At 37.6% G+C, this 23,833-nt stretch overlaps 1 protein-coding gene across 1 annotated transcript in view; it reads left to right on the forward strand.

Moving 5' to 3' along the window:
- SPECC1 (sperm antigen with calponin homology and coiled-coil domains 1) overlaps positions 1-23,833 on the forward strand; it is a 342,057-nt gene that overhangs the window by 58,600 nt on the left and 259,624 nt on the right.

Raw genomic sequence — 23,833 nt, forward strand, 5'->3', positions numbered from 1 at the left:
TCAGAATAATTTAAAAATCTTGTCACTTAAATGGAAAGAAACAGCTTTCTTTTTTGAACATTACAGTGGGTAAAAATTGGTAGCTTTTAGAATGAGAGTGTTGGCACGACCATTAGTCTCAAATTGGGAGGGCATAGAAAATGAGCAAGCCATGGTGGCTGATTTGGGCCTAGTTTATTTTATTTTTAAGATTTTCAAGAGTATTTTATTTTCCAAATACATGTAAAGATCATTTTCAACATTCGTATTTGCAAGACTTTGTTTTCCAAAATTTTCTCCCTCCCTATCTTATCTCCCTTCTTCCCAAGACAGCCAATAATCTGATATAAATTAATATGTGCAATTCTTTTAAATGCATTTCCATATTTGTCATGTTGTGCAAGAAAAATCAGACCAAAAAAGAAAAAAAAAACATGAGAAAGAAAAAAACAAACAAAAAGTGAAAATACCGTGCTTCGACCCACATTCAGTCTCCATAATTCTCTCTCTGGATGTGGATGACATTTTCCATTCCAAGTATTTTAGAGTTGCTTTAAATCACCGCATTGTTGAAAAAAGCCAAGTTCATCAGAGTTGATCATCACAAAATCTTGTTAAGTGTGTTCTGCTTGCTTCCCTCAGGATCAGTTCATGCAAGTCTTTCCAGGCTTTTTTGAAATCATCCTGCTCATCATTTCTCATAGAACAGTAATATTCCATTATCTTCATATCCCATAACTTATTTAGCCGTTGGTGGGCATCCATTCAATTTCCAGTTTCTTGGATTTGGGCCTAGTTTAAAAGAGAACTTGAAAATGCTGACCTATGGAAAGTACTATCCACATCCAGAGAGAAAACTATGGAGACTGAATGTGGATCAAAACAGTATTTTGACTTTTGTTGTTGTTATTATTTGTTTGTTTGCTTGGTCTTTTTCCTTTCTCCTCTTTTGTTTTCTCATTTTGATCAGATTTTTCATGTGTAGCATGACATATGGGAATAAGTTTAGAAGAATTGCACATGTTTAACCTATATCAGATTGCTGTCTTAGGGAGGGGAGAGAGGATAAGAGAGGGCAAAAAACTTGGAACACAAGGTTTTTCTTTCTTTCTTTTTATTTTCAAAATACATGCAAAGGTCATTTTCAACATGCATCCTTGCAAAATCTTGTTCCAAATTTTTCTCCCTCCCTTCCCTTCATCCCCCTCTCCCCTAGACAGCAAATAATCCAATATAGGTTAAACATGTGTAATTCTTCTAAGCATAATTCCACTTATGGGGACAGCTAGGTGGCGCAGTGGATAGAGCACCAGTCCTGAATTCAGGAGGACCCGAGTTCAAATCTGATCTCAGACACTTAACACGTCCTGGCTGTGTGACCCTGGGCAAGTCACTTAACCCCAGCCTCAGAAAAAAGGAAAAAAAAAATAATTCCACATTTATCATGCTGCACAAGAAAAATGAAATCAAAAAGGGAAAAAATGAGAAAGAAAAAAACAAGCAAACAACAACAAAAAGGTGAAAATACTACATCGTGATCCACATTCGAATAGATGCAGATGGCTTTCTCCATACAAGTCTATTGGAATTGGTCTGAATCATCTCATTGTCGAAAAGAGCCACATCCATCAAAAGTGATCATTGTATAGTCTTGTTGTTGCTGTGTATAATGATCTCCTGATCCTGCTCATTTCACTTAGCATCAGTTCATGTCAGTCTCTCCAGGCCTTTCTGAAATCATCCTGCTGATCGGTTTCTTACAAAAAAAATATTCCATAACATTTATACACTATAACTTATTCAGCCATTCCCCAATTGATGAGCATCCCCTCAGTTTCAGGTTCTTGCCACTACAAAAAGGGCTGCCACAAACAGTTTTACACATATGGGTCCCTTTCCTTATCCCTCTTTGGGATATAGGCCCAGTAGAGACACTGCTGGATCAAATAGTATGTATAGTTTGAGAGCCTTCTGGGTATAGTTCCAAATTGCTCTCAGAATGGTTGGATCAGTTCACAATTTCACCAACAATGTATTAGTGCCCCAGTTTTGCCACATCCCTTCCAACATTTATCATTAACTTTTCCTGCCATCTTAGCCATTCTGAGAAGTGTTTAGAGGTACCTTAGAAGTATCTTAATTTGCATTTCTCCAATCAATAGTGATTTAGAGCGTTTTTTCATTTGACTAGAAATGGCTTTAATTTCTTCATCTGAAAATTGTCAAATACAAGATTTTTCAAAGGTGAATGTTGAAAATTATCTTTACATATATTTGAAAAAATAAAATTCTATTAAATAGGCACTCTAAGTCCCATGACTGATGCTGAACACAGATCTCCAGTCACCACTTGCACAGATTTCCATTTTGTGGGTCTCACAGAGACATTTCTCAGTCCTGTAGCAATGGCGGATAGTTGGGCATCTTAAGAGATGTGGGTGTGAAGAATGTGGGAACAGACAAGGAGAGAGTTGAAGTAAAACCATATATGAAGAAAAAGGACCCCAGAAGCTATCTATTCCAATGTCCTCATTTGGGAGTTGAGGAAGCCGAAGCCCAGGCAGGTAAGACAACTTGTCCAAGCCACATAGGCATTATCTTTTTTACAGTCGAGGAAATGGAGGCTTAGAATCATTGATAACATGGAATTATAGGTTCAGAGCTGGAAGGAGCCAAAGAAGCCATTTCTTTTAACCCACTAATTTTTGTATTGAGGAAATTGAGACCCAAGGAGATTGTCATTTGTCAAACAAGCAACAGGTAAGATTTGAATTCATATCCTTTTACTCCTGAGCTTTAAAAACTCTCTTCACAGTAGCATGCTTCCTCTATTTAATTTTTTTTAGGAAAATATATAATTAATTGGAATTCTCCATGTGTATTTTAGTAGAGTATTATTTATATTATGTTTAAAGTCCAAAAACACAGTTTGTTGTTGTTGGTTTTTTCTCCAAGGAAATTTATCAAGTATTTTTTGATAAATACATTATTTCACCATCACAGGATTTGGAGCTGAATGGGAGCTTAGAGAATGATATCACTTTACCTAAGCTGGGGATTAAAGTAGCAAGATCCAAAATCTGGACCCAGGTCCTTGTTCTGGAGTCTTCCCACTGAGCCTTATTTCAGAATTGGAGCCTTTAGGCCTTAGCAAAGTGCGTATGATCCATCCAGAAGGGTCTGGCACACACAGAAGCCAAGATTTTCCCTGTTCACACATCCCTCCATTGGTTCTATCAAAGGGCCCTCAGTTGGTAGATGAAAAATTAGGGAGAGGATGTGATGAAGCTGCGAGTCAGGAAGGTGTGTCAGCTAGAGAATTTTGATGAAACCACAGACGGAAACCCATTTGAACTCTGCTCTAATATGGGGCCCAGAGGAGAGAGGAGGCGACGTTTCAGTGGTTGCAGAGATAGCACAGTGCTCATTAAGCATCTTCTTAACTTGCTTATTCTCCCTGCTAGTATAGTATCTGGGTGACGCTGTGGGGTGTTGCCCTATTAAACTTAAGACAGAGGACTCTGTCCATAGGAACAGAACTGGGGAACACTCTCATTCCCATCCTACTTCATCTGTTTCTCTCTAAGACAGGCAAGTCACTTTTAAATTTTTCTTTCTTTTTGGGTAACTTTTAATTGTTTTCTGTTATAGTAATATACTGTTTAATATTATGCAATTAATAAGAGAGATGAAGAGATTCCTAGGTTGAGAATTGAAAGGGACTTCAGAGACCATGCAGTCTGGAAACAGAGACTCAATCATTTAGCTCATTTATATTTATCAAATATTTTTTGGTAAATACAATATACTGAGGTGATTCAGAGCAATTCCAAAAGTCTTTTGATGGAGAGATCCATCCACTTCCAGAAAAAGGACTTTGGGGACTGAATGTGAATCATAACCTTTTTTGTTATTTGCTTGCTTTTTCCTTTCTCATTTTCCCCTTTTGATCTGATTTTTCTTGTGTAGGATGATAAATGTGGAAATGTTTAGAAGAATTGCACATGTTTAATTTATATTGGATTACTTGCTATCTAAGGGAGGGAAGAAGGAGAAAAATTTGGAACAAAAGGTTTTGCAAGAGTGAATATTGACGTAGATTCTATCCAACTTAGGCACTTGGATAGTGGACACTTGGAGATCATGCTAGTTTCTACAATTCTTAGAGAGCTACTACCCTTATCTCCAGTTCTTTATCTTTTTGGGCAGCAGCTGCTTCTCTCCAGAGTCCGTTTTTGCATCATAGACCCCTTTGGCAATCCAGTAAAGCCTAAGGACCATTTCTCAAAAGAATATTTCTAAATGTATAACATAAAATGCATATAACTACAAAGGAAACCAGCTACATTAAATAAAATGACCAAAATTAAAAATAAAAAAGAGTGAATATTGAAAACTACCTTTTATTTTTAAATAAATAATACAAATTATAATAATTTTAAAAAATAAAAAAATTTATTTTGAAAACTAAAGGGGCAGCTAGATGGCTTAGAGTCAGGAGGACCTGAATTCAAATCTAAACTCAGACACTTAATACTTCCTAGCTGTGTGACCCTGGAAAAGTCACTTAATACCAACTGCCTCACAAAATAAATAAATAAACTCATTAGTATTTTTAAAAAAGATAAATACATTATACTAGGATTCCATTTTGGGTATGGGTTCAACTAGATGGTTATTGCAATTCTCTCTTCCCCCCAACTTTCAACTTCTGTACCTGTGTGCATTGATTAAATGCCTACTGTATGCCAGGCTCTGTACTAACTGCCAAGGATATCACTATAGAAAAAAAAGAAACCCAATTCTGCTCTCAGGAAATCAATAGATTTACTCAAGATCAAACAGGTAATAAATATCCCTGGAAGATTTTGAATTCACTTTTTTTTGATTCTGAATCAAGAGTACCTTTAACAAGTTTTAAATTTTTTAATGGTATAAAATATTTGGGGTTCAGTATGATGATTTTAAAATCTTAAGATTTGGATAAAACTCAGTTCAGTTCAACAGTCGTGTTAAACTGTTTTACCTGACAGAAGAAGAAAAAAAATGGAGGGGTTGTTTATCTTTGGGGAGCTTACCGTTTTACTGCAATTGACAAAAGAATACAGTCATTTTTGCTATATGTTTTAATAAGTTGCCAAGAAACAGAGGTTCTCATCAGTTAGCAATAGAAAAGTCGTTTTCTACAAGATGAGTCACCCACTGGTGCTTGATAGCAATCCAGGGTAAATGGGCTGGTTCGGATGTCAGAAAACCTGGTTTTCAGTCCCGCTTCTGATGTCTCCCCCCCTGCATTACCTTGGACAAGTGGGTCTTCACGTCTCCCTCTGTAAAATGGACAAATTAGGCTAGATCACCCAACAGGCCCTTTTTGGCTCCAGACCTAACAATCCTCTGAGTCTCTCTGACCTTCAGTTTCTGCTTCTATGAAATGAGGAATTGGTTGAGCTGGCCTCCGAGGCTCCCTGCACTCAGGATGGCCTTGTGACTGGTGGGGAGCAAAGGGCTAACTTTGGCTTTTTAAAAAATGCCCAGTGAGAGTCTAGGATGAACGTCCAGGCCCAGGGAGCAGCTGATACACAGGTCACCCCGTGGCTAGGGATTTCATTTCTGCAAAAAGGCGGTCTGGGGATGATGGGGAACGGTGAATGAGGAAATTCAAGACCTGTTTCAGTTTGTCTGTTGTGGGGATGTCCCACTATGGAAAATTCCATCCCTCCCGGGATTTCCTCCCCCAGCGACACCTGGAGGGGGTTGCCAACTTTAAATCTGCCCTTTCTCAGCTGGCAGGGGAGGTGGTGGATGCCTAGCCCACGACTTCTCTTTTCCAAGAACTTTGAGAATTGGCTATTATTCTGTGTAGCCTCCTGGAGGGCTGCTAGCTCTGCCCCCACCTCTCCTCATGTTTACAGCTCTGGGACAGTTGGGGAAGTAGAATCTGACATTGCAATTTCATGTTCCTTTTTTGGAGTGTTTGGAAGAGCTGTAAAAATACCAGAGGGAAATTTATCCGTGTGTGTGTGTGTGTGTGTGTGTGTGTGTGTGTGTGTGTGTGTGTGTGCCCATGCTTGTGTGGGAGATTTAGGTATAATCTGGGATTCTCCCAGAGGGCACTTGGGCTCTTGCCAACTGGGTGGCAACAGAACCTACAATTTCTTTGGAAATTGTACAATGTCCTTCTGGAAGGACTGAAGGAAAGTGAGAGGGGACCCTTTTAAGATCTCGCCCCATCTCATTCAAGTGCCACATTGACAGTCAAAAAGCAGGAAAGAAGGTGGGCAAAAAGAGGTAGCCAGCTGGCTTTGATATTTTAAATCCTAGGCTTGTTAAACCTGCGTCTAAACAGCCTATGGGTTCCATCCATCTCCCCATTTCAAAGCCTGCTGCTGACACAGACTCCTTTATGGCCGAGGCATTTTCTGGAAGGTGCTTTGAAACCCTCAAATCAGAAGGCACAGAGTGCTGCCCTTACTGGGATTGTACAACAAGAATGGCTACTAAGGAAAGGGTCTCTTTTGGGAGGTGATGATTTCAGGAAATTAGGAGGAAGGGCAGGTGGGCACCTGATTCTGAAGCTTTGATAAGGAGTAGAACTAGTGCTGGAATCTAGGCCTGATTAGGAAGTTTTGAAATGACTCCCCAGGACTCCTGTTACCACAAGAGGGTTAGTTACCCTTTTAAGTGGGTATCACGGGAGGTTGTGGGAGATTCCCACAATGCTGCTGCTGCTGCTGCTCAGAATAGTTTGGGGAAGATTTGTGCGTTGGAGGTTGAAATTCAAATTCTGGCTTTACCCCTTAGGACTTGCATGACTTTGGAAAAGGGACAACTTCATTTAACTCCACTTTGAAATGAAGAATTGGATTTGATCATCTCTAAGGTCCTTCTGCTTCTGAATATCTTCCTTTCCAGGAAGTTTAAATATTTACAGCATGAAGGGACCTTAGAGACCATCTACCCCAAACCTCTTGTTTTTTTAGATCAGGACACAGAGGCACAGGAAGAGTGACTTCTCCAAGGTCACACAGCTAATAAGCATCAGAAGCAGATCCCCAAGTCCAGAGCCAGGGCCCTCTGACTGTACAATTCTGAGAACCAGCTTTCTTTCTTTATAGCTATACCTTGGCTTTATTATAATTTTTTAACCCAAAATGGTAGAACACAGTGTCTTCACCCACCCAATTTGCCAGACTTGGCACTGAATCACTTTTGACTTTTGCCAGAGACAACATTCTGGCCCTCCCAGGATGAAGGCTTGCCTCCGAGGAGAACAGTTTAAAGAATGTGCCGTGGGCTTGCAAGGCTGTTCCAAGGCCAAAATGAGGAGTCCCAAAATGTTTTGAGCAAGGCAGCCTTGTTGGAATGAGTTCTTGGATACCTTTGGTTTGGGCAGGAAGACTTTCTTCAAAAACAGGAGTTATTGATGCATTGTTGGTGGAGTTGTGAAAGAATCCAACCATTCTGGAGAGCAATCTGGAACTATGCCCAAAAAGTTATCAAAATGTGCATACCCTTTGACCCAGCATTGCTGTTATTGGGATTATATCCCAAAGAAATACTAAAGCAGGGAAAGGGACCTGTATGTGCCAAAATGTTTGTGGCAGCTCTTTTCATAGTGGCTAGAAACTGGAAAATGAATGGATGTCCATCAATTGGAGAATGGTTGGGTAAATTATGGTATATGAAGGTTATGGAATATTATTGTTCTGTAAGAAATGACCAGCAGGAGGAATACAGAGAGGCCTGGAGAGACTGACATCAACTGATGCTGAATGAAACGAACAGAACTAGGAGATCATTATACACTTCAACAACAATCCTGTATGAGGATATATTCTGATGGAAATGAATATCTTCAGCATAGAGAAGAGCTAATCCAATTCCAATTGATCAATGATGGACAGAAACAGCTACATCCAGAAAAGGAACACTGGGAAATGAGTGTAAACTGTGAGCATTTTTTTGTTGTTGTTTTTCTTTCCAGATTATTTTTACCTTCTGAATACAATTCTTCATTTGCAACAACAACAAAAATAAAATTCGGTTCTGCACATATATATTGTACCTAGGATATACTATAAGATATTTAATATGTATGGGAATGCCTGCCATCTAGGGGAGGGGGTGGAGGGAAGGAGGGGAAAAACTCGGAACAGAAGGGAATACAAGGGATAATGTTGTAAAAAAAAAAATTACCTATGCATATGTACTGTCAAAAAAAATGTTATAATTATAAAATTAATTTAAAAAACCCAAAACAGGAGTTATTTATATTTATATGGATATAATCTCTGTCTATATTCTCATTACCTTGTAATCACACAACATGGGAGAGGCAGTGTGGTGCAATAGGAAGAGCACAAGTACTAGTTTTGGAGTCAGAAGCGTGATTTGAATTCTGAATGCTTTCGTAACTGTGAGGAAGACACTTCTTCCTGGCTGAGTTTCCCTTTTCTCTTTTGTAAAACAAAATGTTTGGAGGAGATGGTCTCAGAGGTTCCTTGTAGCTGGAGAGCTAGGATCCATCAACTGCTTCCTGATATCCTTGTGACTTTGGTCCAGGCACTTTCCTTTACCATGTCAGCTTTCTCATCTGTATAATGGGAGTGCTAGGTGTGAGGGGACCTTTAAAGCCAGCTCTAAATTTCTCTCCCATCTCATCCCTAGATTCCCCAGGTATTATCCTCTTTTTTTCTCACGATTGTGGCTTTGGCAGGGCTTTAGGTCCCACGAATAGGACACCTGCAGAGTGCAAAGATAAGTCTTTGGCTGGAACAGTGAGTTGGGGCTGCCAAATTTTGCCTGGGGGACTCAGTTTTGAGTCACAGAAATGTGTTGTGGTGATTTGATTCTTGCTTCTGCTCTTCCCTGACTGGGTGACTTTAGCTAAGTCATTTCTGTGTGGCAAATGGCTCTTTCAGATTGATGATTTGTATTGAGAGAGGGTCCCCCCAAAAAAAACTATGCTAATGATATTACAGATTGGACAAAAATAAAATGAAGTAAAAAGCTGTAATTTGAGGAGCTATCCAAAGAGAAAAATCTGAAACCCACTACTTTTCAACATCCAGCTGTCTCTAAAGTTAAACCAAGAGACCGACTTCCAGGAGCTGAGTGTACAGTCTTAGACAGGAAGGAGACATAGGAAAACTCACAAATCAAGTTAATTTCTCTCTTGGCAGCCTTTTTTGAAGAAGATAGTAATTTTAAAAATACACTTTTGCTCTTATTAAAGTCAGAAGGACCATAGCCTGGTAGCAGTTTCTGTGTGGGAATATCTATGAATATGAAATGTATCACATATATGTATATGTATTATACATACACACATATAAAATATATGTGTAAATCTATATATCTATACATATAAATGTAACAATTATATATTCTGTTTAATAGATATATAGCTAACATTTACCCATAGTAATTTATCTGTAAGACTGTATACACACAAACATAAATGTATCATTATATAGATGTATGTATATCTATACATATAAATATAACAATTAAATATTCTGTTTAAGATATATAGCTAAGAGCTACACATAGTAACTCATTTGTGGGGTATATACACATATAAATGTATCATATTTATATATGCATATAAATGTAATATAATAATAGAAATATATTCTATATTAGATATATATAGCTAACATTTACACGTAACTCATTTGTGTGAGTATATACATAAACATGAACGTATCATGTGTAGGTATATCTATACATATAAATACAACATATAATTATATATTCTACATAATAGATATGTAGCTAACATTTACAGTAACCCATTTGTGTGGGTGTATACACAACAAATGTATCATGTGTATGCATGTACACCTACACATAGAAATATAACAATTATATATTCTATATAATATATATGCAGTTAACATTTTCACATAACAACTCATTTGTGCAGGTGTATATAGAAATATGAATGTATCATATGTATATCTATACATATAAATGTAACATAATTATATATTCTTTATAATAGATGTATAGCTAACATTTACACATGGTAACTCATTTGTGTGGTATATAGAGAAATAGAAATGTATCATATGTATACATATATACATCCAAAGATAATATATATAGTCTATATAATATGTAACATTTACATATAGTAACTATGTAGTGTGTATATATACATATATGTGGAAATATATGTATATACATACAGTTACTATGTAACTATGTAGTGTGTACACAAACATGGATGTATCACATGTATTATGTATATATGCATATATACATATAAAAGTAGCATAATTATGTATTCTATATAATAGATATATAGCTAACATTTACACATGGTAACTCATTTGTGTGATGTATAGAAAAATATAAATATCATATGTATGCATATATACATGTAAAAGTAGCATATAGTTACATATTCTATGTAATAGATATGTCGCTAACATTTACACGTAATAACTAATTTGTGTGGTGTATAGAGAAATATAGATAATATAAATATAAATATTATTTATGTATATATACATATAAAAGTAACATAATTATATAATCGCTATATAGCTAACATTTACACATAGTAACTAATTCGTGTAGGTTATACACAAACATGAATGTATCATGTGTATTATGTACATCTATACATATAAATATAACAATTATATATTCTGCACAATATGTAGTTAACATTTACACATAATAATTCATTTGTGTGGATGTATACACAAATACGAATATAATATATCCATATATCTATACATATAAAAGTAACAATTATATATTCTGTAATAGATACATGGCCAACATTTACACATAGTAAACCATTTGATCTTTATAACAATTCTGTGAGATCTTTTAAGTTAAATGCCTTTTCCAGTTAACAGCAAGGAAGTGTCCAAGATTGGATTTAAACTCAGAAACATAAGTCTTCCTGCCATGGTATCCACTATGGTGCCATCTAGCTGCCCTCTAATGTAATATAACAGTATAATATGATATAGTATAATATAATATAATATTAGCATAATAGTATAGTGTAATATAAAATCACATAATGTATAATGTAATAGTCCCATCTGGTACAGTATAATATAGTATATATAATCTAATGTAATATAACAATATAACAATATCATATAGCATATTACAATATGGTATCCAATATACAAGATTATATAACAGGTACAATATAATATAATATAACAAATACAGCATAATAGTAGTCTGATCTTTTGTAAAAAAAAAAAAAAAAAAGTGGTGTCAACATCTTAGATCTTGGGTTCAAAGCATCTTAGAGAGAAAGGTTCTTAGAAAACAGTGAATCAAAGAGACCAGGATGACTAAACAATAACAACAGGTTGGAGACAAATTATGAATGGCTTTAAATATCAGGTTAGGAAGTTTTTATTTTATCCCACTCATAATAGGAGGCTTTTGAGTAAGGGAGTGACATGGGTAGAGCTTTGTTTGTATTAGGAAGATAATTTGAGTGGTTACGAAATGGACGTTTTAGGTAGGGGGAGATATTGGAAGCAGAGACACTAAATAGAAGGATGTTGATAGGGCCTGGATCAGGGTTTTAGTGAATGATGATCTGAACTAGGATCACAGGAGAGTGAATCAAGAGAAGAAACAGATTTGAGAGCTGAGCACCTAGTTGGATGTAGGGGCATTGGAGGAATGAGGAAGAGGAAGGGGCAGAGATGGCTCTTTAAGCCTGGGTGACTTGATGGACAGTAATGCCGTGACCAGAAATAGGGGAGTTGGATGGAAAGACAGTGAGTTCTATTTTGGACCCGTCCCACCTGAGGTGCTAACGAGCAGGATATTCCACTGGAGATTTCCAGAAGACAGGTGGAGAGGTGAGACCAGGCCAAGGAAGAGAGCAGGTCTGGATGAATAGATTTGGGAGTCATCTGTAAACAGGTGATAATTGAAACCATGGGAATGAATGACATCATCAAGAGAGAGAGAGTATACAGAGAGAAGATTTCAGGACCCAGGCAGAGCTTTTGGGGGATACTCACTCTTAAAGAGTGACAGAAGGATCATGAATGAATGAAGAAGAGTGGTCATCCAGGTAGGAGAGGAAAAACCGGAAAAACCAGTACCCTAGAAGACCAGGGAGAAAAAGAATATCTGAGATGGTGGGGATAGAAAATTAGCAGTAAAGGCCAGCTGTGTGAAAAATAGCAGTAAAGTTAGGGAGAGTGAGATACAGTAATTGATAGTTATTACTGTTACATTGGACTGGGTCTGGATCTTTAAAGAAAGCCCATTACCAGTTTCCTGAACAAACAATTATTGACATACTAGCCATTGTGCGTGTTGTTTTGCATTTTATGTGTTCTGCTCATTTCATTTTGCAACCATTCATATCAGACTTCCCGTGTCAGTCTGTCATCTTTTCTTATAGTGTAATCATTCTTCATTACACTCATGTACCAGCTTGGTTAGCCATTCCCCCATCAATGGGCACATGCTGTTTTTTCATTCCTTCGTTCCAACAAAAACTGCTGCTATGAATAGCTGGAAATATATAGGACCTCTTTTGTTTTCCTTTTCTTTCTTTTTTTTTTTTTTCAATTTTAAAATAGTACACGGGACCTTTTTTCCTTTCTTTTTCTTCTTTCAATTTTAGCCTGTTTCTTGGTGAAAGAACAGAGAACCTCTTCGTCACTTTAAAAAAAAAAATCAGAATTCCGCATTCTTTTCCCAAATGATTAGACCAAGGCATGAGCAACAGTGTATGACCGTGCTTGTCTTTTCACATCACCTTTGACATTGAATGTTTTCATTCCCAGCCTCTGTTAACATGCTGGTTTTGTAGGCCCTTTCTAATACATAAGTGACTTTCCAAAAGAAAGTTGAGTTCAGTGAACCAAGGGCTTCATTTGATATTGAGAATTCTCCACTTAGAAAAGTCAGCTCTCTTTGCACAGGCAAGCAACTGCCTAAACTTCATAATAAAATAATAAGATACTGGATAAAGAGGTGGAGGGAAACTTTCAGGTCATCTGGTTCAGAGTTTTCATTTTTCACTTGAGGAAATTGAGGGCTCAGATAGATAGGTTAAGCAAACCCGCCTAAGATCATACAGAGAGAGTAAAAGCCTGGGTTTGTAATTGCGATGATAGATTTGGATAGAAGGAAGCTCAGAGATCCTGCAGCCCAATCAAAGGCTTCATTCTGTAATAATCATGAAAGGTAGAATTTGAATCCAGGTCCTTCTTGACTCCATATTTAGCCCTCTCTCCAAACAAAAAGCACAAACATTGACTCCTCTATTGAACTTTGAGGATTAAGGATTTTTGGCCTACCCCTGATTGCTTACAACAACATCTGATTCTCATGATCGTTGGCTTCTTCCATCTGTCCTCAGCTCCTTTTTATTTTTCATTTCCCCCCTTCCCAAATCAGAACAGTGTCAGAGAACCCTGTGTCAGAGAAGAGCTCCTTCCCTTGGTTGGGTCGGTCCTGTCAGGTCTAACTGGTTCCTGCTACTGAGCTTTGATTTAATTAGCCAAAGAATGAAGAATGTTAAAGACTAAATCGTTTTCCAGAAGAGCTGGACCAGTTCCAGCTCCGCCCACAGTATATGAGTGTGCCTGCCTTCCCCCAGCCCCTCCAGCATGGACAGTTTTCTCTCCTCGCACATTGTACAAAAGCCCCCACGACCAAGGATAGGGAGCTCCTGAATCCTCTGAAAGTACAAGGAGTTTAGCATTTGTCCTGCTGTGCCTGTTTGATGCTCTTAATGATTGCTTGGTACATATTTCTGCTTTATTTTAAAAAGAAAAAGGAGTGTATGTGTGTGTGTGTGTGTCTGTACATGTGTGTGGGTTGGAGGGAATCTGAAATTTCTCCAGCTCCCTCTTCCATAACTTCATCTGAGTATATGAATGCAGATCTCAGCCCTACAAGTTGACCTTGAAGTGTCATGGTTTAAAAAAAAAAAAGCCTCATGGTGGTGATAGCCCTTTCAAAATTTAGCTAACAGTTATATACAGCTTATCATATATAGCACTTTATAATTATCTTTTCATGTGATCATCACATCATCTCTGGGAGGCAGGTGCTATTGCCTGTTACCCCATTTTACAGATGAGGAAACTGAAACAAACAGGGTAAATGACTTGCCTAGGATCATATATAGTATGATGTAAGTATCTAAGACTGAATTTGAACTCAGATCTTTCTGACTATAGGCATTTGATTTACTGTGCCACCTATATTTTTTTCCTCTTTTCAATTTAAAAAAAAATAAAATTTTTTATTTGGAATGGCTCTTGGAGTTGGGAAGAGGAAGGATGGGGAAAACTGGCGATGCAAAAAAGGGATCAGTAAAATTAGTAAAATATTAAAAATGTCTTTTTAACCTTTCCCATATTTATCGGATTGTTCTTATAGTACAATAATATTTTTTTCTTTGGGACAGCTAGGTGGTGCAGTAGATTGAGTACCAGCCCTGAAGTCAGGAGGACCTGAGTTCAAATTTGATCTCAGACACTTAACACTTCTTAGCTGTATGACCCTGAGCAAGTCACTTAACCTCAATTGCCTTAGCAAAAAAAAAAATTCTTTCTTCAGCTTGTTTATCCTTTCTCCCCATCTGTGGCCATCTATTGTGTTTTTAGTTCTTTGCTACCATAAAAAGTGCTTCCTGAAATGAATATTTTGACATCTTTGAGACCTGCTTTTTTTTTTTTTTAATGACTTCCTAGCAGTGGCATCTTTGGGTCTAAGAGTATGACCCTTTAGTGACTTTTTTGGACTGATTCCCAATTTTAGCAGCTTTTCTTACTCAGCCACAATTTCATGCAGTTTGAAAGATGAGGCTGTTGTGTTTATGCAGTGGATTAGAAGCTATATTGTGAGTCACAGACTTGGTCCCCAGAGCTGGGTATGGTTTGAGTTGGCGGAGCCCTTGGGACACAATCTGCAGGCAGGATATTTTTATATGTAGGCACATCCTTGGATTCTTTGATGAGATCTGCTGTTTTGGGGACCTCACCTCATCCTGTGTGATTGATCCTGCATCTCCAGGAAATCCTCCCCAGAAGTCCACCTAGTGTGGTGGAAGCTATTCTTCCTTCAGTGGTGTTTATAAGATGCCCACTTTTAAAAAAATGGTTCTTGAGATGGTTTGGGGGCCATATCTGTGACTTCACTGGCATAAATGACCCCAAGTGAAGAAACTTTGGTAGTTGGACAGAGAATGATTTTTAAAACTTTAGTCACCTCCCAATGACCCCAATTTCCAATTAAATACCACCCCTGCAATAAAGCAGCTTATAACTCCCTATTCCTCAGAGAAGGGAGGGAAGGAGGAATTCTCTCATAACTCTTCTTTGGAGCTATACTTGGTCATTATAATTTCATAACCTTCAGTTTGAGGCATTTCATTTTTGTGGTTCCATTTACATTGTTGTGGTCATTATTTATATTGTTTCCTGATCTTTCTTGCTTCGTTCTTAATCAGTATTATATGTCTTCCCATACTTTCCTACATTAATCACATTCACTGTTTCATAAAGTACAGAAATATCCCATTATGATTCTTATACTACAACTTATTTAGCCATTCCCCAAATGATAGCCCTGCCCAGCCATGTGCATGGAATTGAACACTCCTCCAATTCTTTGGGTTCTTCATTTTTTAGGAGTATTTTGCAATTGAGTCTATACAATATGTCTTTTTGTCTTTTGGTAGATTGATCTCCCATACACTTATCTCCTTTAATTTATTATTATCCATGGATTTTGTTATCATTATATAGAAATGTCTTTGATTTTTAAGGATTTCTCTGTAACCTGCAACTTTGCCAAAAGTATTAATTATTTCCGTAAATATCTTTACTGATTTTCTAAGATTTTCCATGTAAACCAGCATATTTGCAAAGAAAGGGATGATTTTATCTTCTCTTTACCTATCTTTATGCCTTTAATTTCTTTCTTTTGGCTTGTTGCTATTGCTAGGATTTCCTAAACTATATCTAATAATAATGGGAAGAGTAAATATCCTTGTTTTTATTTGGTACCTATTGAGAAAAGATTTAGGGTATCCTCATTGCATATAATGTTATTTTTGGTTTCAGATAGATACTTCTAATGATATTTAAATGGTATCTCAATACCTACATTTTGTAGAGTTTGAGCTTTTTTAAGAGCATAAATGAGTGTTAAGCTTTGTCATGGGCTTTTTCTGCATCTTTAGAGATAATGAGGTAGGTTTTTATTTTTAATATGACTAAATATAGTGATTGATTTTCTAATGTTATCTGAAATAAATCTAATGTGGTCACAATGAATGATTTCTGTAGTCTTTAACAGAATTTTACTTTAAAAATTTGAATCAATATTCATTTGATACAGCTCTATAACTCTCCTTGGTACTTTATCCTTCCCTGGCTTACATGTCAGGACTATATTTGTTTCATATAGTGAATCTGGTAAGGTACTTCCTTGCCCCTCAATTTTGGGAATACTTAGTATATTTCCAATGATGGGTATCCAATTTGTTTCCAGTGTTTCACCACTACAAAAACTGCCAGTAAAAGTGTTATACATGGGACCTTTCATTTTATATTTTATCTCTTTGGAATATGGCCTTAGCATAATAGCATTTCTAGATCAGTCAGTGAGCATTTATCAAATGCCTACTATGTGTCAGAAACTTTACTAAGTGCTGGGAATATAAAGAAAGACAAAATTCACTCCCTTCTTTCAAGGACTCACTGTTTACTGAGTCAGAGGGAATGGACATTCTTAGTCACTTTCTTCTAATAATTGCTTTCAAGAATGTAAAATGCCTTCTTTCACATGTGAGGAAACTGAGGTTCAGAAAGGAGAATAATTTGACTAGGTTATCACTGCTAATTTGTGGTACAGTTTAGTCTAATTCCTAGTGCTCTGAGGCTCCAGATCTTTCCCAAAAGTCGTTCAGTCATTTCTGTCATACCTGATTCTTTGTGACCCTATTTGGGGTTTTCTTGGCAAAGATACTGGAATGGTTCATCATTTCCTTCTCCAGCTCATTTTATGATGAGGAAATTGAAGCAAGCAGAATGAAGTCTCTTGTCAAGGATCATACACACATTAGCTAGTAAATAGCTAAGGTTGGATTTGAACTCAGGGCCTCCTGACTCCAGACTCATGTTCTAATCTCCTCTGTACCACCTGGTTGGTAAAATATAAGATAATATAAGATATAAGATATCTGCTCACTTTTCTGAGAGGCAGTGCTCAGAAGTTCAGAGTTCAGATCCCTTCTTTGACCCTGACTATCTGTGGAACTGTGAGCAGATCACCTTAATCTCTCTCAGCCTCAGTTTCCCTGCTTGCAAAGTGAAGCTAATAAACATCGTGCTACTTACATCATATTGCTGTGTGAGGCTCCAGTGAGATCATTTATGTAAAATGCTTTGTAAACCTTAGAGTACGATATAAATGTGAGCTATTATTATTTCTTCCTCATTAAAATGTGGTAGATATTAAAGCTGGCATTGCAGTACACCTTGGATGATTTTCATGAAACACATCCAATTATAGGGTAGGATCTGCATCATGGGAGGGAAGGCCGAAGTCGATGAGATCACAGACCCATTGAAGTATTTGACACTATCTTTCTTCCTCCTGGCACCCAGCTAGAAATGATAAATATTTTGAAAGACGTGCCTGAGACTTCCAGGCATCTTCTACCAACCCACGTAGCTACCTACAGGGATGGGGTCTGGCACGAGGCTGTGGCTTTTTGCTATGGGTGGTTCTGTAGGTGACTTAAAGTTGATTTTGTTGTTGTTTTTGTTTTTCAGTTGTACCTGACTCTTTGTGACCCTCTTTGGGGTTTTCATGGTAAAGATATTGGAATAGTTTTGCCATTTCCTTTTCCAGCTCATTTGATAGATGAGAAAATTAAGGCAAACAGGGTGAAGTGATTTTCCAGGATCATACTTAGTGTCTAAGGCCAGATGTGAAATCAGATGATGAGTCTTCACAAAGTGAAGTCTAGTAGAGAGTAAAAAATGGCCAAAAGGAGAAATCCAGAGAAACCTGGAGTGAAGTGAACAGAGCCAGGAAAATAAAAGGCATTGTGACTACAATAATGTCAATGAGAACAATACAAAAAAGGCAGCCAAACTCTAATTTTGAGGACCAATTTTGATTCCTAGCAGAGGTAGAAATCACCTTTTCAGCCCCTCAGTAGAGAGGTAGAAGGAATTTCCTTATTGAAGTTCCCCACCATGATAAAATCACAGATAGGACGAATGTCGACAGAACAACAAAAGTCCATCTCACATCAACTCCACAATCTCTTCCTTGATAAGAAATCACTGTGTAGGTTGGCCAGAGCAGAAAAGATGAAAGTTAATTCTTTGTAATAGGCTGCTGAGTTTGGACGGAGGAGACCTGCAGCTGGCTCCATTCCCCAGGCTCACTCTGGCTCCCAGTTCCTGACAGGGGCTATTCATATCTTTGGGGTGTTGGGGAGATGATTGGTCTTAGGTGCAGAGTTAGAGCTGAAAACAATCTCCCATTTTATTTCTCTAATCTAAATTCTTCATTTTACAGAAGTGGAAAAGGAACCCCAAAGAGATTAAGTGGCATTTATTAAGCACTTACTATTTACCAGGAACTAGACTTAGGGCTGTGGTTGGCTGTGGCTGGCTTCCTGTTTAAGGTGGACTGAATTGTGGATAAGAGATTTTGTGGCAGAGATTGAGAAGATAAATTAGAGATAATTGGGATTAAGAAATATATTACCATAATAATACTAATAATAGCTAACATTTATATAGTACTTATTACATGCCAAGTACTGTGTTTGGCGCTCTACAAATATCTCATTTATTATTATATGGGGCTATTATTAGCCCCATTATATAGGAAACTGAGGCAAGCCAGGTGAAATGACTTGTCTAGGTTACACAGCTACTAAATGTCTGAAGGCAGATTTGATTTCAGCTCGCTCTCTGATTCCAGGCCTAGTGTTCTGTGCACTGTGATGTCTCCTTTCCTCCCTACCCCTGATAATATTGGTTAGAAGCTGGTCTGTAAAACTGTTTTATGTTAAACAGTTGTTCTGTTCATTTATCTCCCCTCCATAAATCAGTGGTCCCTGTTATCTGTTGTGCATCTCCCCCAACCCCAGTATTTTTTGTGTGTAAAAATTCCCATACCAGGAATGCTTTTACTTAGGCTTTTTGGAACTCCTGCTTCCCTTCAAAGTTCAATTTAAATGTCACCTTCTTCAAGAAAACTTCCTGTCTTCCCTCCACTGCTAGGACTTCCCCACTCCCAGTCAATTTGAGTTTATTTTCATAAATCTGTATTCATCTCCATCTCAGTAGAATAGAAGCTTCTCGAGAACAGAGATCTCTTTTTTTCTTTTTCTTTTCTTTTATTTTTCTAAATACATGTAAAATAGCTTTCAACATACATTTTTTGCTTTGAAATTTTTTATTAAAGCTTTTTATTTACAAAACATATGCATAGGCAATTTTTCAACATTGACCCTTGCAAAACCTTGTGCTCTAAATTTTCCCTCCTTTCCCTTACCCTCTCTCCTAGATGGCAGGCAATTCAATACATGTTAAATATGTTAAAATATATGTTAAATCCATAACATGTATACATATTTATACAATTATATTGCTGCATAAGAGAAATCAGATCAAAAAGGAAACAAAAACTGAGAAAGAAAACAAAATGCAAGCAAACAACAACAGAAAGAATGAAAATGCTATGTTGTGGTCCACACTCAGTTCCCACAGGCCTTTCTTTGGGTGTAGATGACTCTTCATCACAAGATTATTGGAACTGGTCTGAGTCATCCCATTATTAGAAAAAGCCACGGCCATCAGAATTGATTGTATAATCTTGTTGTTGCCATGTACAATCAACATACATTTTTGTAAAACTTTGTGTTCTAGATTTTTCTTCCTCCTCCCCAAGACAGCAAGCAATCTGATATAAGTTAAATATGGACAATCCTTTTAAACATATTTTCATATTTCTCATATTGTGCCAGAAAAATCAGACCAAAAGAAAAAAATGAGAAAGAAAATAAACAAAAAGGTGAAAATACTGTGCTTTGATCCATATTCAGTCTCCATAGTCTCTCTGTCTGGATATTATTAGCATTTTCCATCTCAAGTTTTTGGAATTGCCTTGAATCACTTCATTGGTGAAAAGAGTCAAGTCCATTTATAGCTGATCATCACATAACCTTGTTGTTACTGTATACAAGGTTCTATTCACTTCACTTAATATCAGTTCCTGTAAGTCTCTCCAGGCCTCTCTGAAATCATCCTGCTGGTCATTTCTTACAGAACAATAATATTCCATTACATTCATATACCATATTCGGCCCTTCCCCAGCTAATAGGTATCCAGTCAACGTCCAGTTCCTTGACACTACAAATAGTGCTGCTATAAACATTTTTGCACATGTAGGTCCAAGGGGATGCACAATTGATAGCCCTTTGGCCATAGTTCCAAAGGAGAGCATGGCCTTTCAAACTTTTGTTTCTGTGGCCCCAGCATCCAGAAGGTGCTTAATAACTGCTTGTTGGTATATTAGAGAGTGACAATGGTGTTAACATTGGCAGTAAAACTTTTTAAAATTTATTTTTAGCAAAGAATCTGATAAAATCATTGACCCTAAGATATATGTCCTAGAAATTTTCAATGTACTCCCTTCTTAAGAAAATGTGTGTGTGGGGTGTGTGTGGGCGGGTTGTTTGTTTTTTGGTTTTGGTCTGTTCTTGTGATTTTAGGGCATTCATAGTGATTAGTTCAGAAATTCCAGAAATTTGTTTGTAACTTAGAGTCTCAGAGAGTTATTAAAAATGAGGTAATTTGTACAATGAGATTCAGGTCATAAGTATGAGGCAGATTTGAACCCAGGACCTCTGAGGCAGCTTCCCTTTTTCTGTGCCACGCTTCCTCCTAGACCCCAAAGGTGTCATTACTCCTCTTGGTTTTAGGGCACTGGGGAAAAATTTTATGAAATAAAATAAGAAAGTTATCACCACTGTCAACCCTTCTCCTAACACACTGGCCCAGCTGCTGATGCTTCAGTCTACCTTTGGCCCAGGGAGCTCAGGGAGAACATTTCTTCTGAGGAGGATCCTTGGCCCTCGGGGCCAACAGGATACTGGGGTAGACAACATGGTCATCACATGAGAGATCTGTCAGTTGGTGGAGTCTGCAGGAATGCCTGGCCGCTGGCTTGTAGGTGCAAGTCAAGTCCAAACAGGAATCCGAGTGGGCCGATCTTGCCCAGGAGGCCCAGCTGCTTCCATCAGCCTGTGGTCAGACAGACCTGAGAGCACTCAAGACAAATGTAAGCTATTAGTGTAGAAGGCACATCAATCTGATATGGGATGGGAGGAAGTCATTTGTTGTTTTTCCCCAGTGGTGGTTAGGAGGGGGGATTGATGCATAAGAACCAGATGGTCTCAAGGAGGTTAAGGAAAGCTGAGGAAGCTTGAGGGATTGATAGCTTCCGGGTCACAATTTCTGTAGACCAAGAGGCTGGCCACCCCAAACATTCATCCATCAGCAGCAAGGATAACAATTCAGAGGATTAAAAGATCCCGGATCTAGAGCTGGAATGGATCTAGACCAACCTCCTCATTTTACAGATGAGGAAACTGAGGTACAGAAGAATTAAGTATGACTTGCCCAACGCCACATAGTGAATGGCGGGGGATGGAATTTGAACCCAGTTCTTCATCACCAAATGCCGAATGTTTTCTGCTCTAACATACGGTCTGCTGTTGTATGTTTTTGTATTTACCCATCTATGAAATTCATATAATAAAAGCACCTGCTTCCCAGATGGTATTGAGGATCAAATGAGATAATATTTGTAAAGTGCTTTGCATAACTTCAAGCTCTGTGTAAATGCTAGTAATTATCACAGGCTCTGTCTATGTGGTGTGTGTTTACATGTATATATTGTCACCTTAATAGAACATTAGCATCTTTTTCCTAAGGCAGTTGGAGTTAAGTGACTTGCCCAGGGTCACACAGCTAGGAAGTATTAAGTGTCTGAGACCAGATTTGAACTCAGGTCCTCCTGACTTTAGGGCTGGTGCTCAGAACATTAGCATTTTGAAGGCAAGGATTATTTCACTTTTGTCTTTGTGTCTTTAGCACTGTAGCCAGTGCTAAATACTTGCTAGATTAACAAATAGAAAGCTTATAAATGTATAATGTATATAAGTGTATGTATATGTGTATAATGTTAAGTACATATATACACACAGTATATATACATTAGTTATGTGAGTCTGTATATTTACAGACTTAGTTTTCTCATCTCAAAAATAGGTGATATGATAAAGAGCCTTAGGAGTTAGGAAGTTTAACCCCTGATATAAACTGACTTGGCAAATCCTCTAGGCAACCTTTTTAGGACTGTGCTTCCTCCTCTTTAAAATGAGGAAATTGGGTTGAGGTACCTCCCAGATCTAGATCTGTGCTTCTGTGATTAGGCTAACCCCTCATTTTTACAGAGGAGGAAACTGAGGGAGGAAATATTCTACCTAAAATCATGAAGGCTGAGAGCAATAGAGTAATAGCATTGAGATTGGAAGCCAGAATCTCCTCTTTGCCCTGTCAAATGTAATGCTGACTCCGGTGTTGGTTACCTTTCGGGCCATGGGCAGATCCTATATCCTCCCTCTGAGCCTCATTTTACTCATCTGTAAAAAGGGGCTAATGATGTTGTTCTTCCTAACTTCGCAAGACTTGTGTAAATGTTGTCAACTTTGCAGTGCTAGATGAAAGGAAGATAACAGTAATAACTAGGCTGCTTCCTTATTTCATAAATAATAACGGCAAGTAATTTCTTCAAGACCAGAAGGTTGGTTAGGCTCAAAGTTGTGAGAAGAACCCGTGATCCCTTCTACTTCCCCCTCCAAACCTCCAACACCTTTCCTTTCCTCAAAAAGTGTTTTTACTTATATCAGTAGTTTTTAAGTCACTTTCACTTCTAAAGCTGTCTCCCCCTCTGCTCCCTGCCCCCCTATAACAGTATATTAGAGCAGAAAGCATTTGGCATTTGGTGATGAAGGAACTGGGTTCAAATTCCATCTCTGCCGTTCACTATGTAGATGGTGTAGGCAAGTCACATTTAATTCTTCTGTACCTCAGTTTCCTCATCTATAAAATGAGGAGGTTGGACTAGAATAAAAAAATAACAAAATTAATCAATAGTACATTATATATGCATTGTTCCCCAGCCATAGTCCCTCATCTCTGTCAACGAGGGGTAAAGATCATTTTCTCATTCCTTCTTCAGGGTCATTATAATCATAAAATGTTCAGAATTTTGTTGTTTTTTCTTTCCATTTTTCCTTGTGGGCATGCATATTTTTCCCTGGTTCTGCTTGCTTTAATTTTTGCATCTTTTTTTTTTTTTTCCCATAGAAGTCTTTCTGGACTTCTTTAAATTCTTCTCATTCCTTGTTTCTAAAGTACGGTAATATTCCATGACATTTATGTGTCACAACTGGCTTAGCCATTCTCAATCATTGGACATATCCTTCTTTTTTCTTCACTATTCTGCCTTAGGCTTCTTTGAATAGCTTATTAAATTTTAGCACTAAAGGATTTTGTTGTTGGGTGTGACCAAAGATATCTAAATATGGAATATGGTTTTGTCATTATGTAAAATATGTTCTCAAAAAACTCCACAAAACAAACCTTGGAAAAGAGGGTTGGAAAAGCTATCCTTATGTTTTTATGATCATTTCACAGTTGGCCAATTGGCTTTTGTGGATTAAATTGACTTCCTGTGAAATGTTCAGGCTCTGTCTCTGGAGATGGAGGAGATGGACTAGATGGATTTTCC

The sequence above is a fragment of the Sminthopsis crassicaudata genome, chromosome 4 (genome assembly GCF_048593235.1).
Source record: "Sminthopsis crassicaudata isolate SCR6 chromosome 4, ASM4859323v1, whole genome shotgun sequence".
Lineage (NCBI taxonomy): Eukaryota > Metazoa > Chordata > Mammalia > Dasyuromorphia > Dasyuridae > Sminthopsis > Sminthopsis crassicaudata.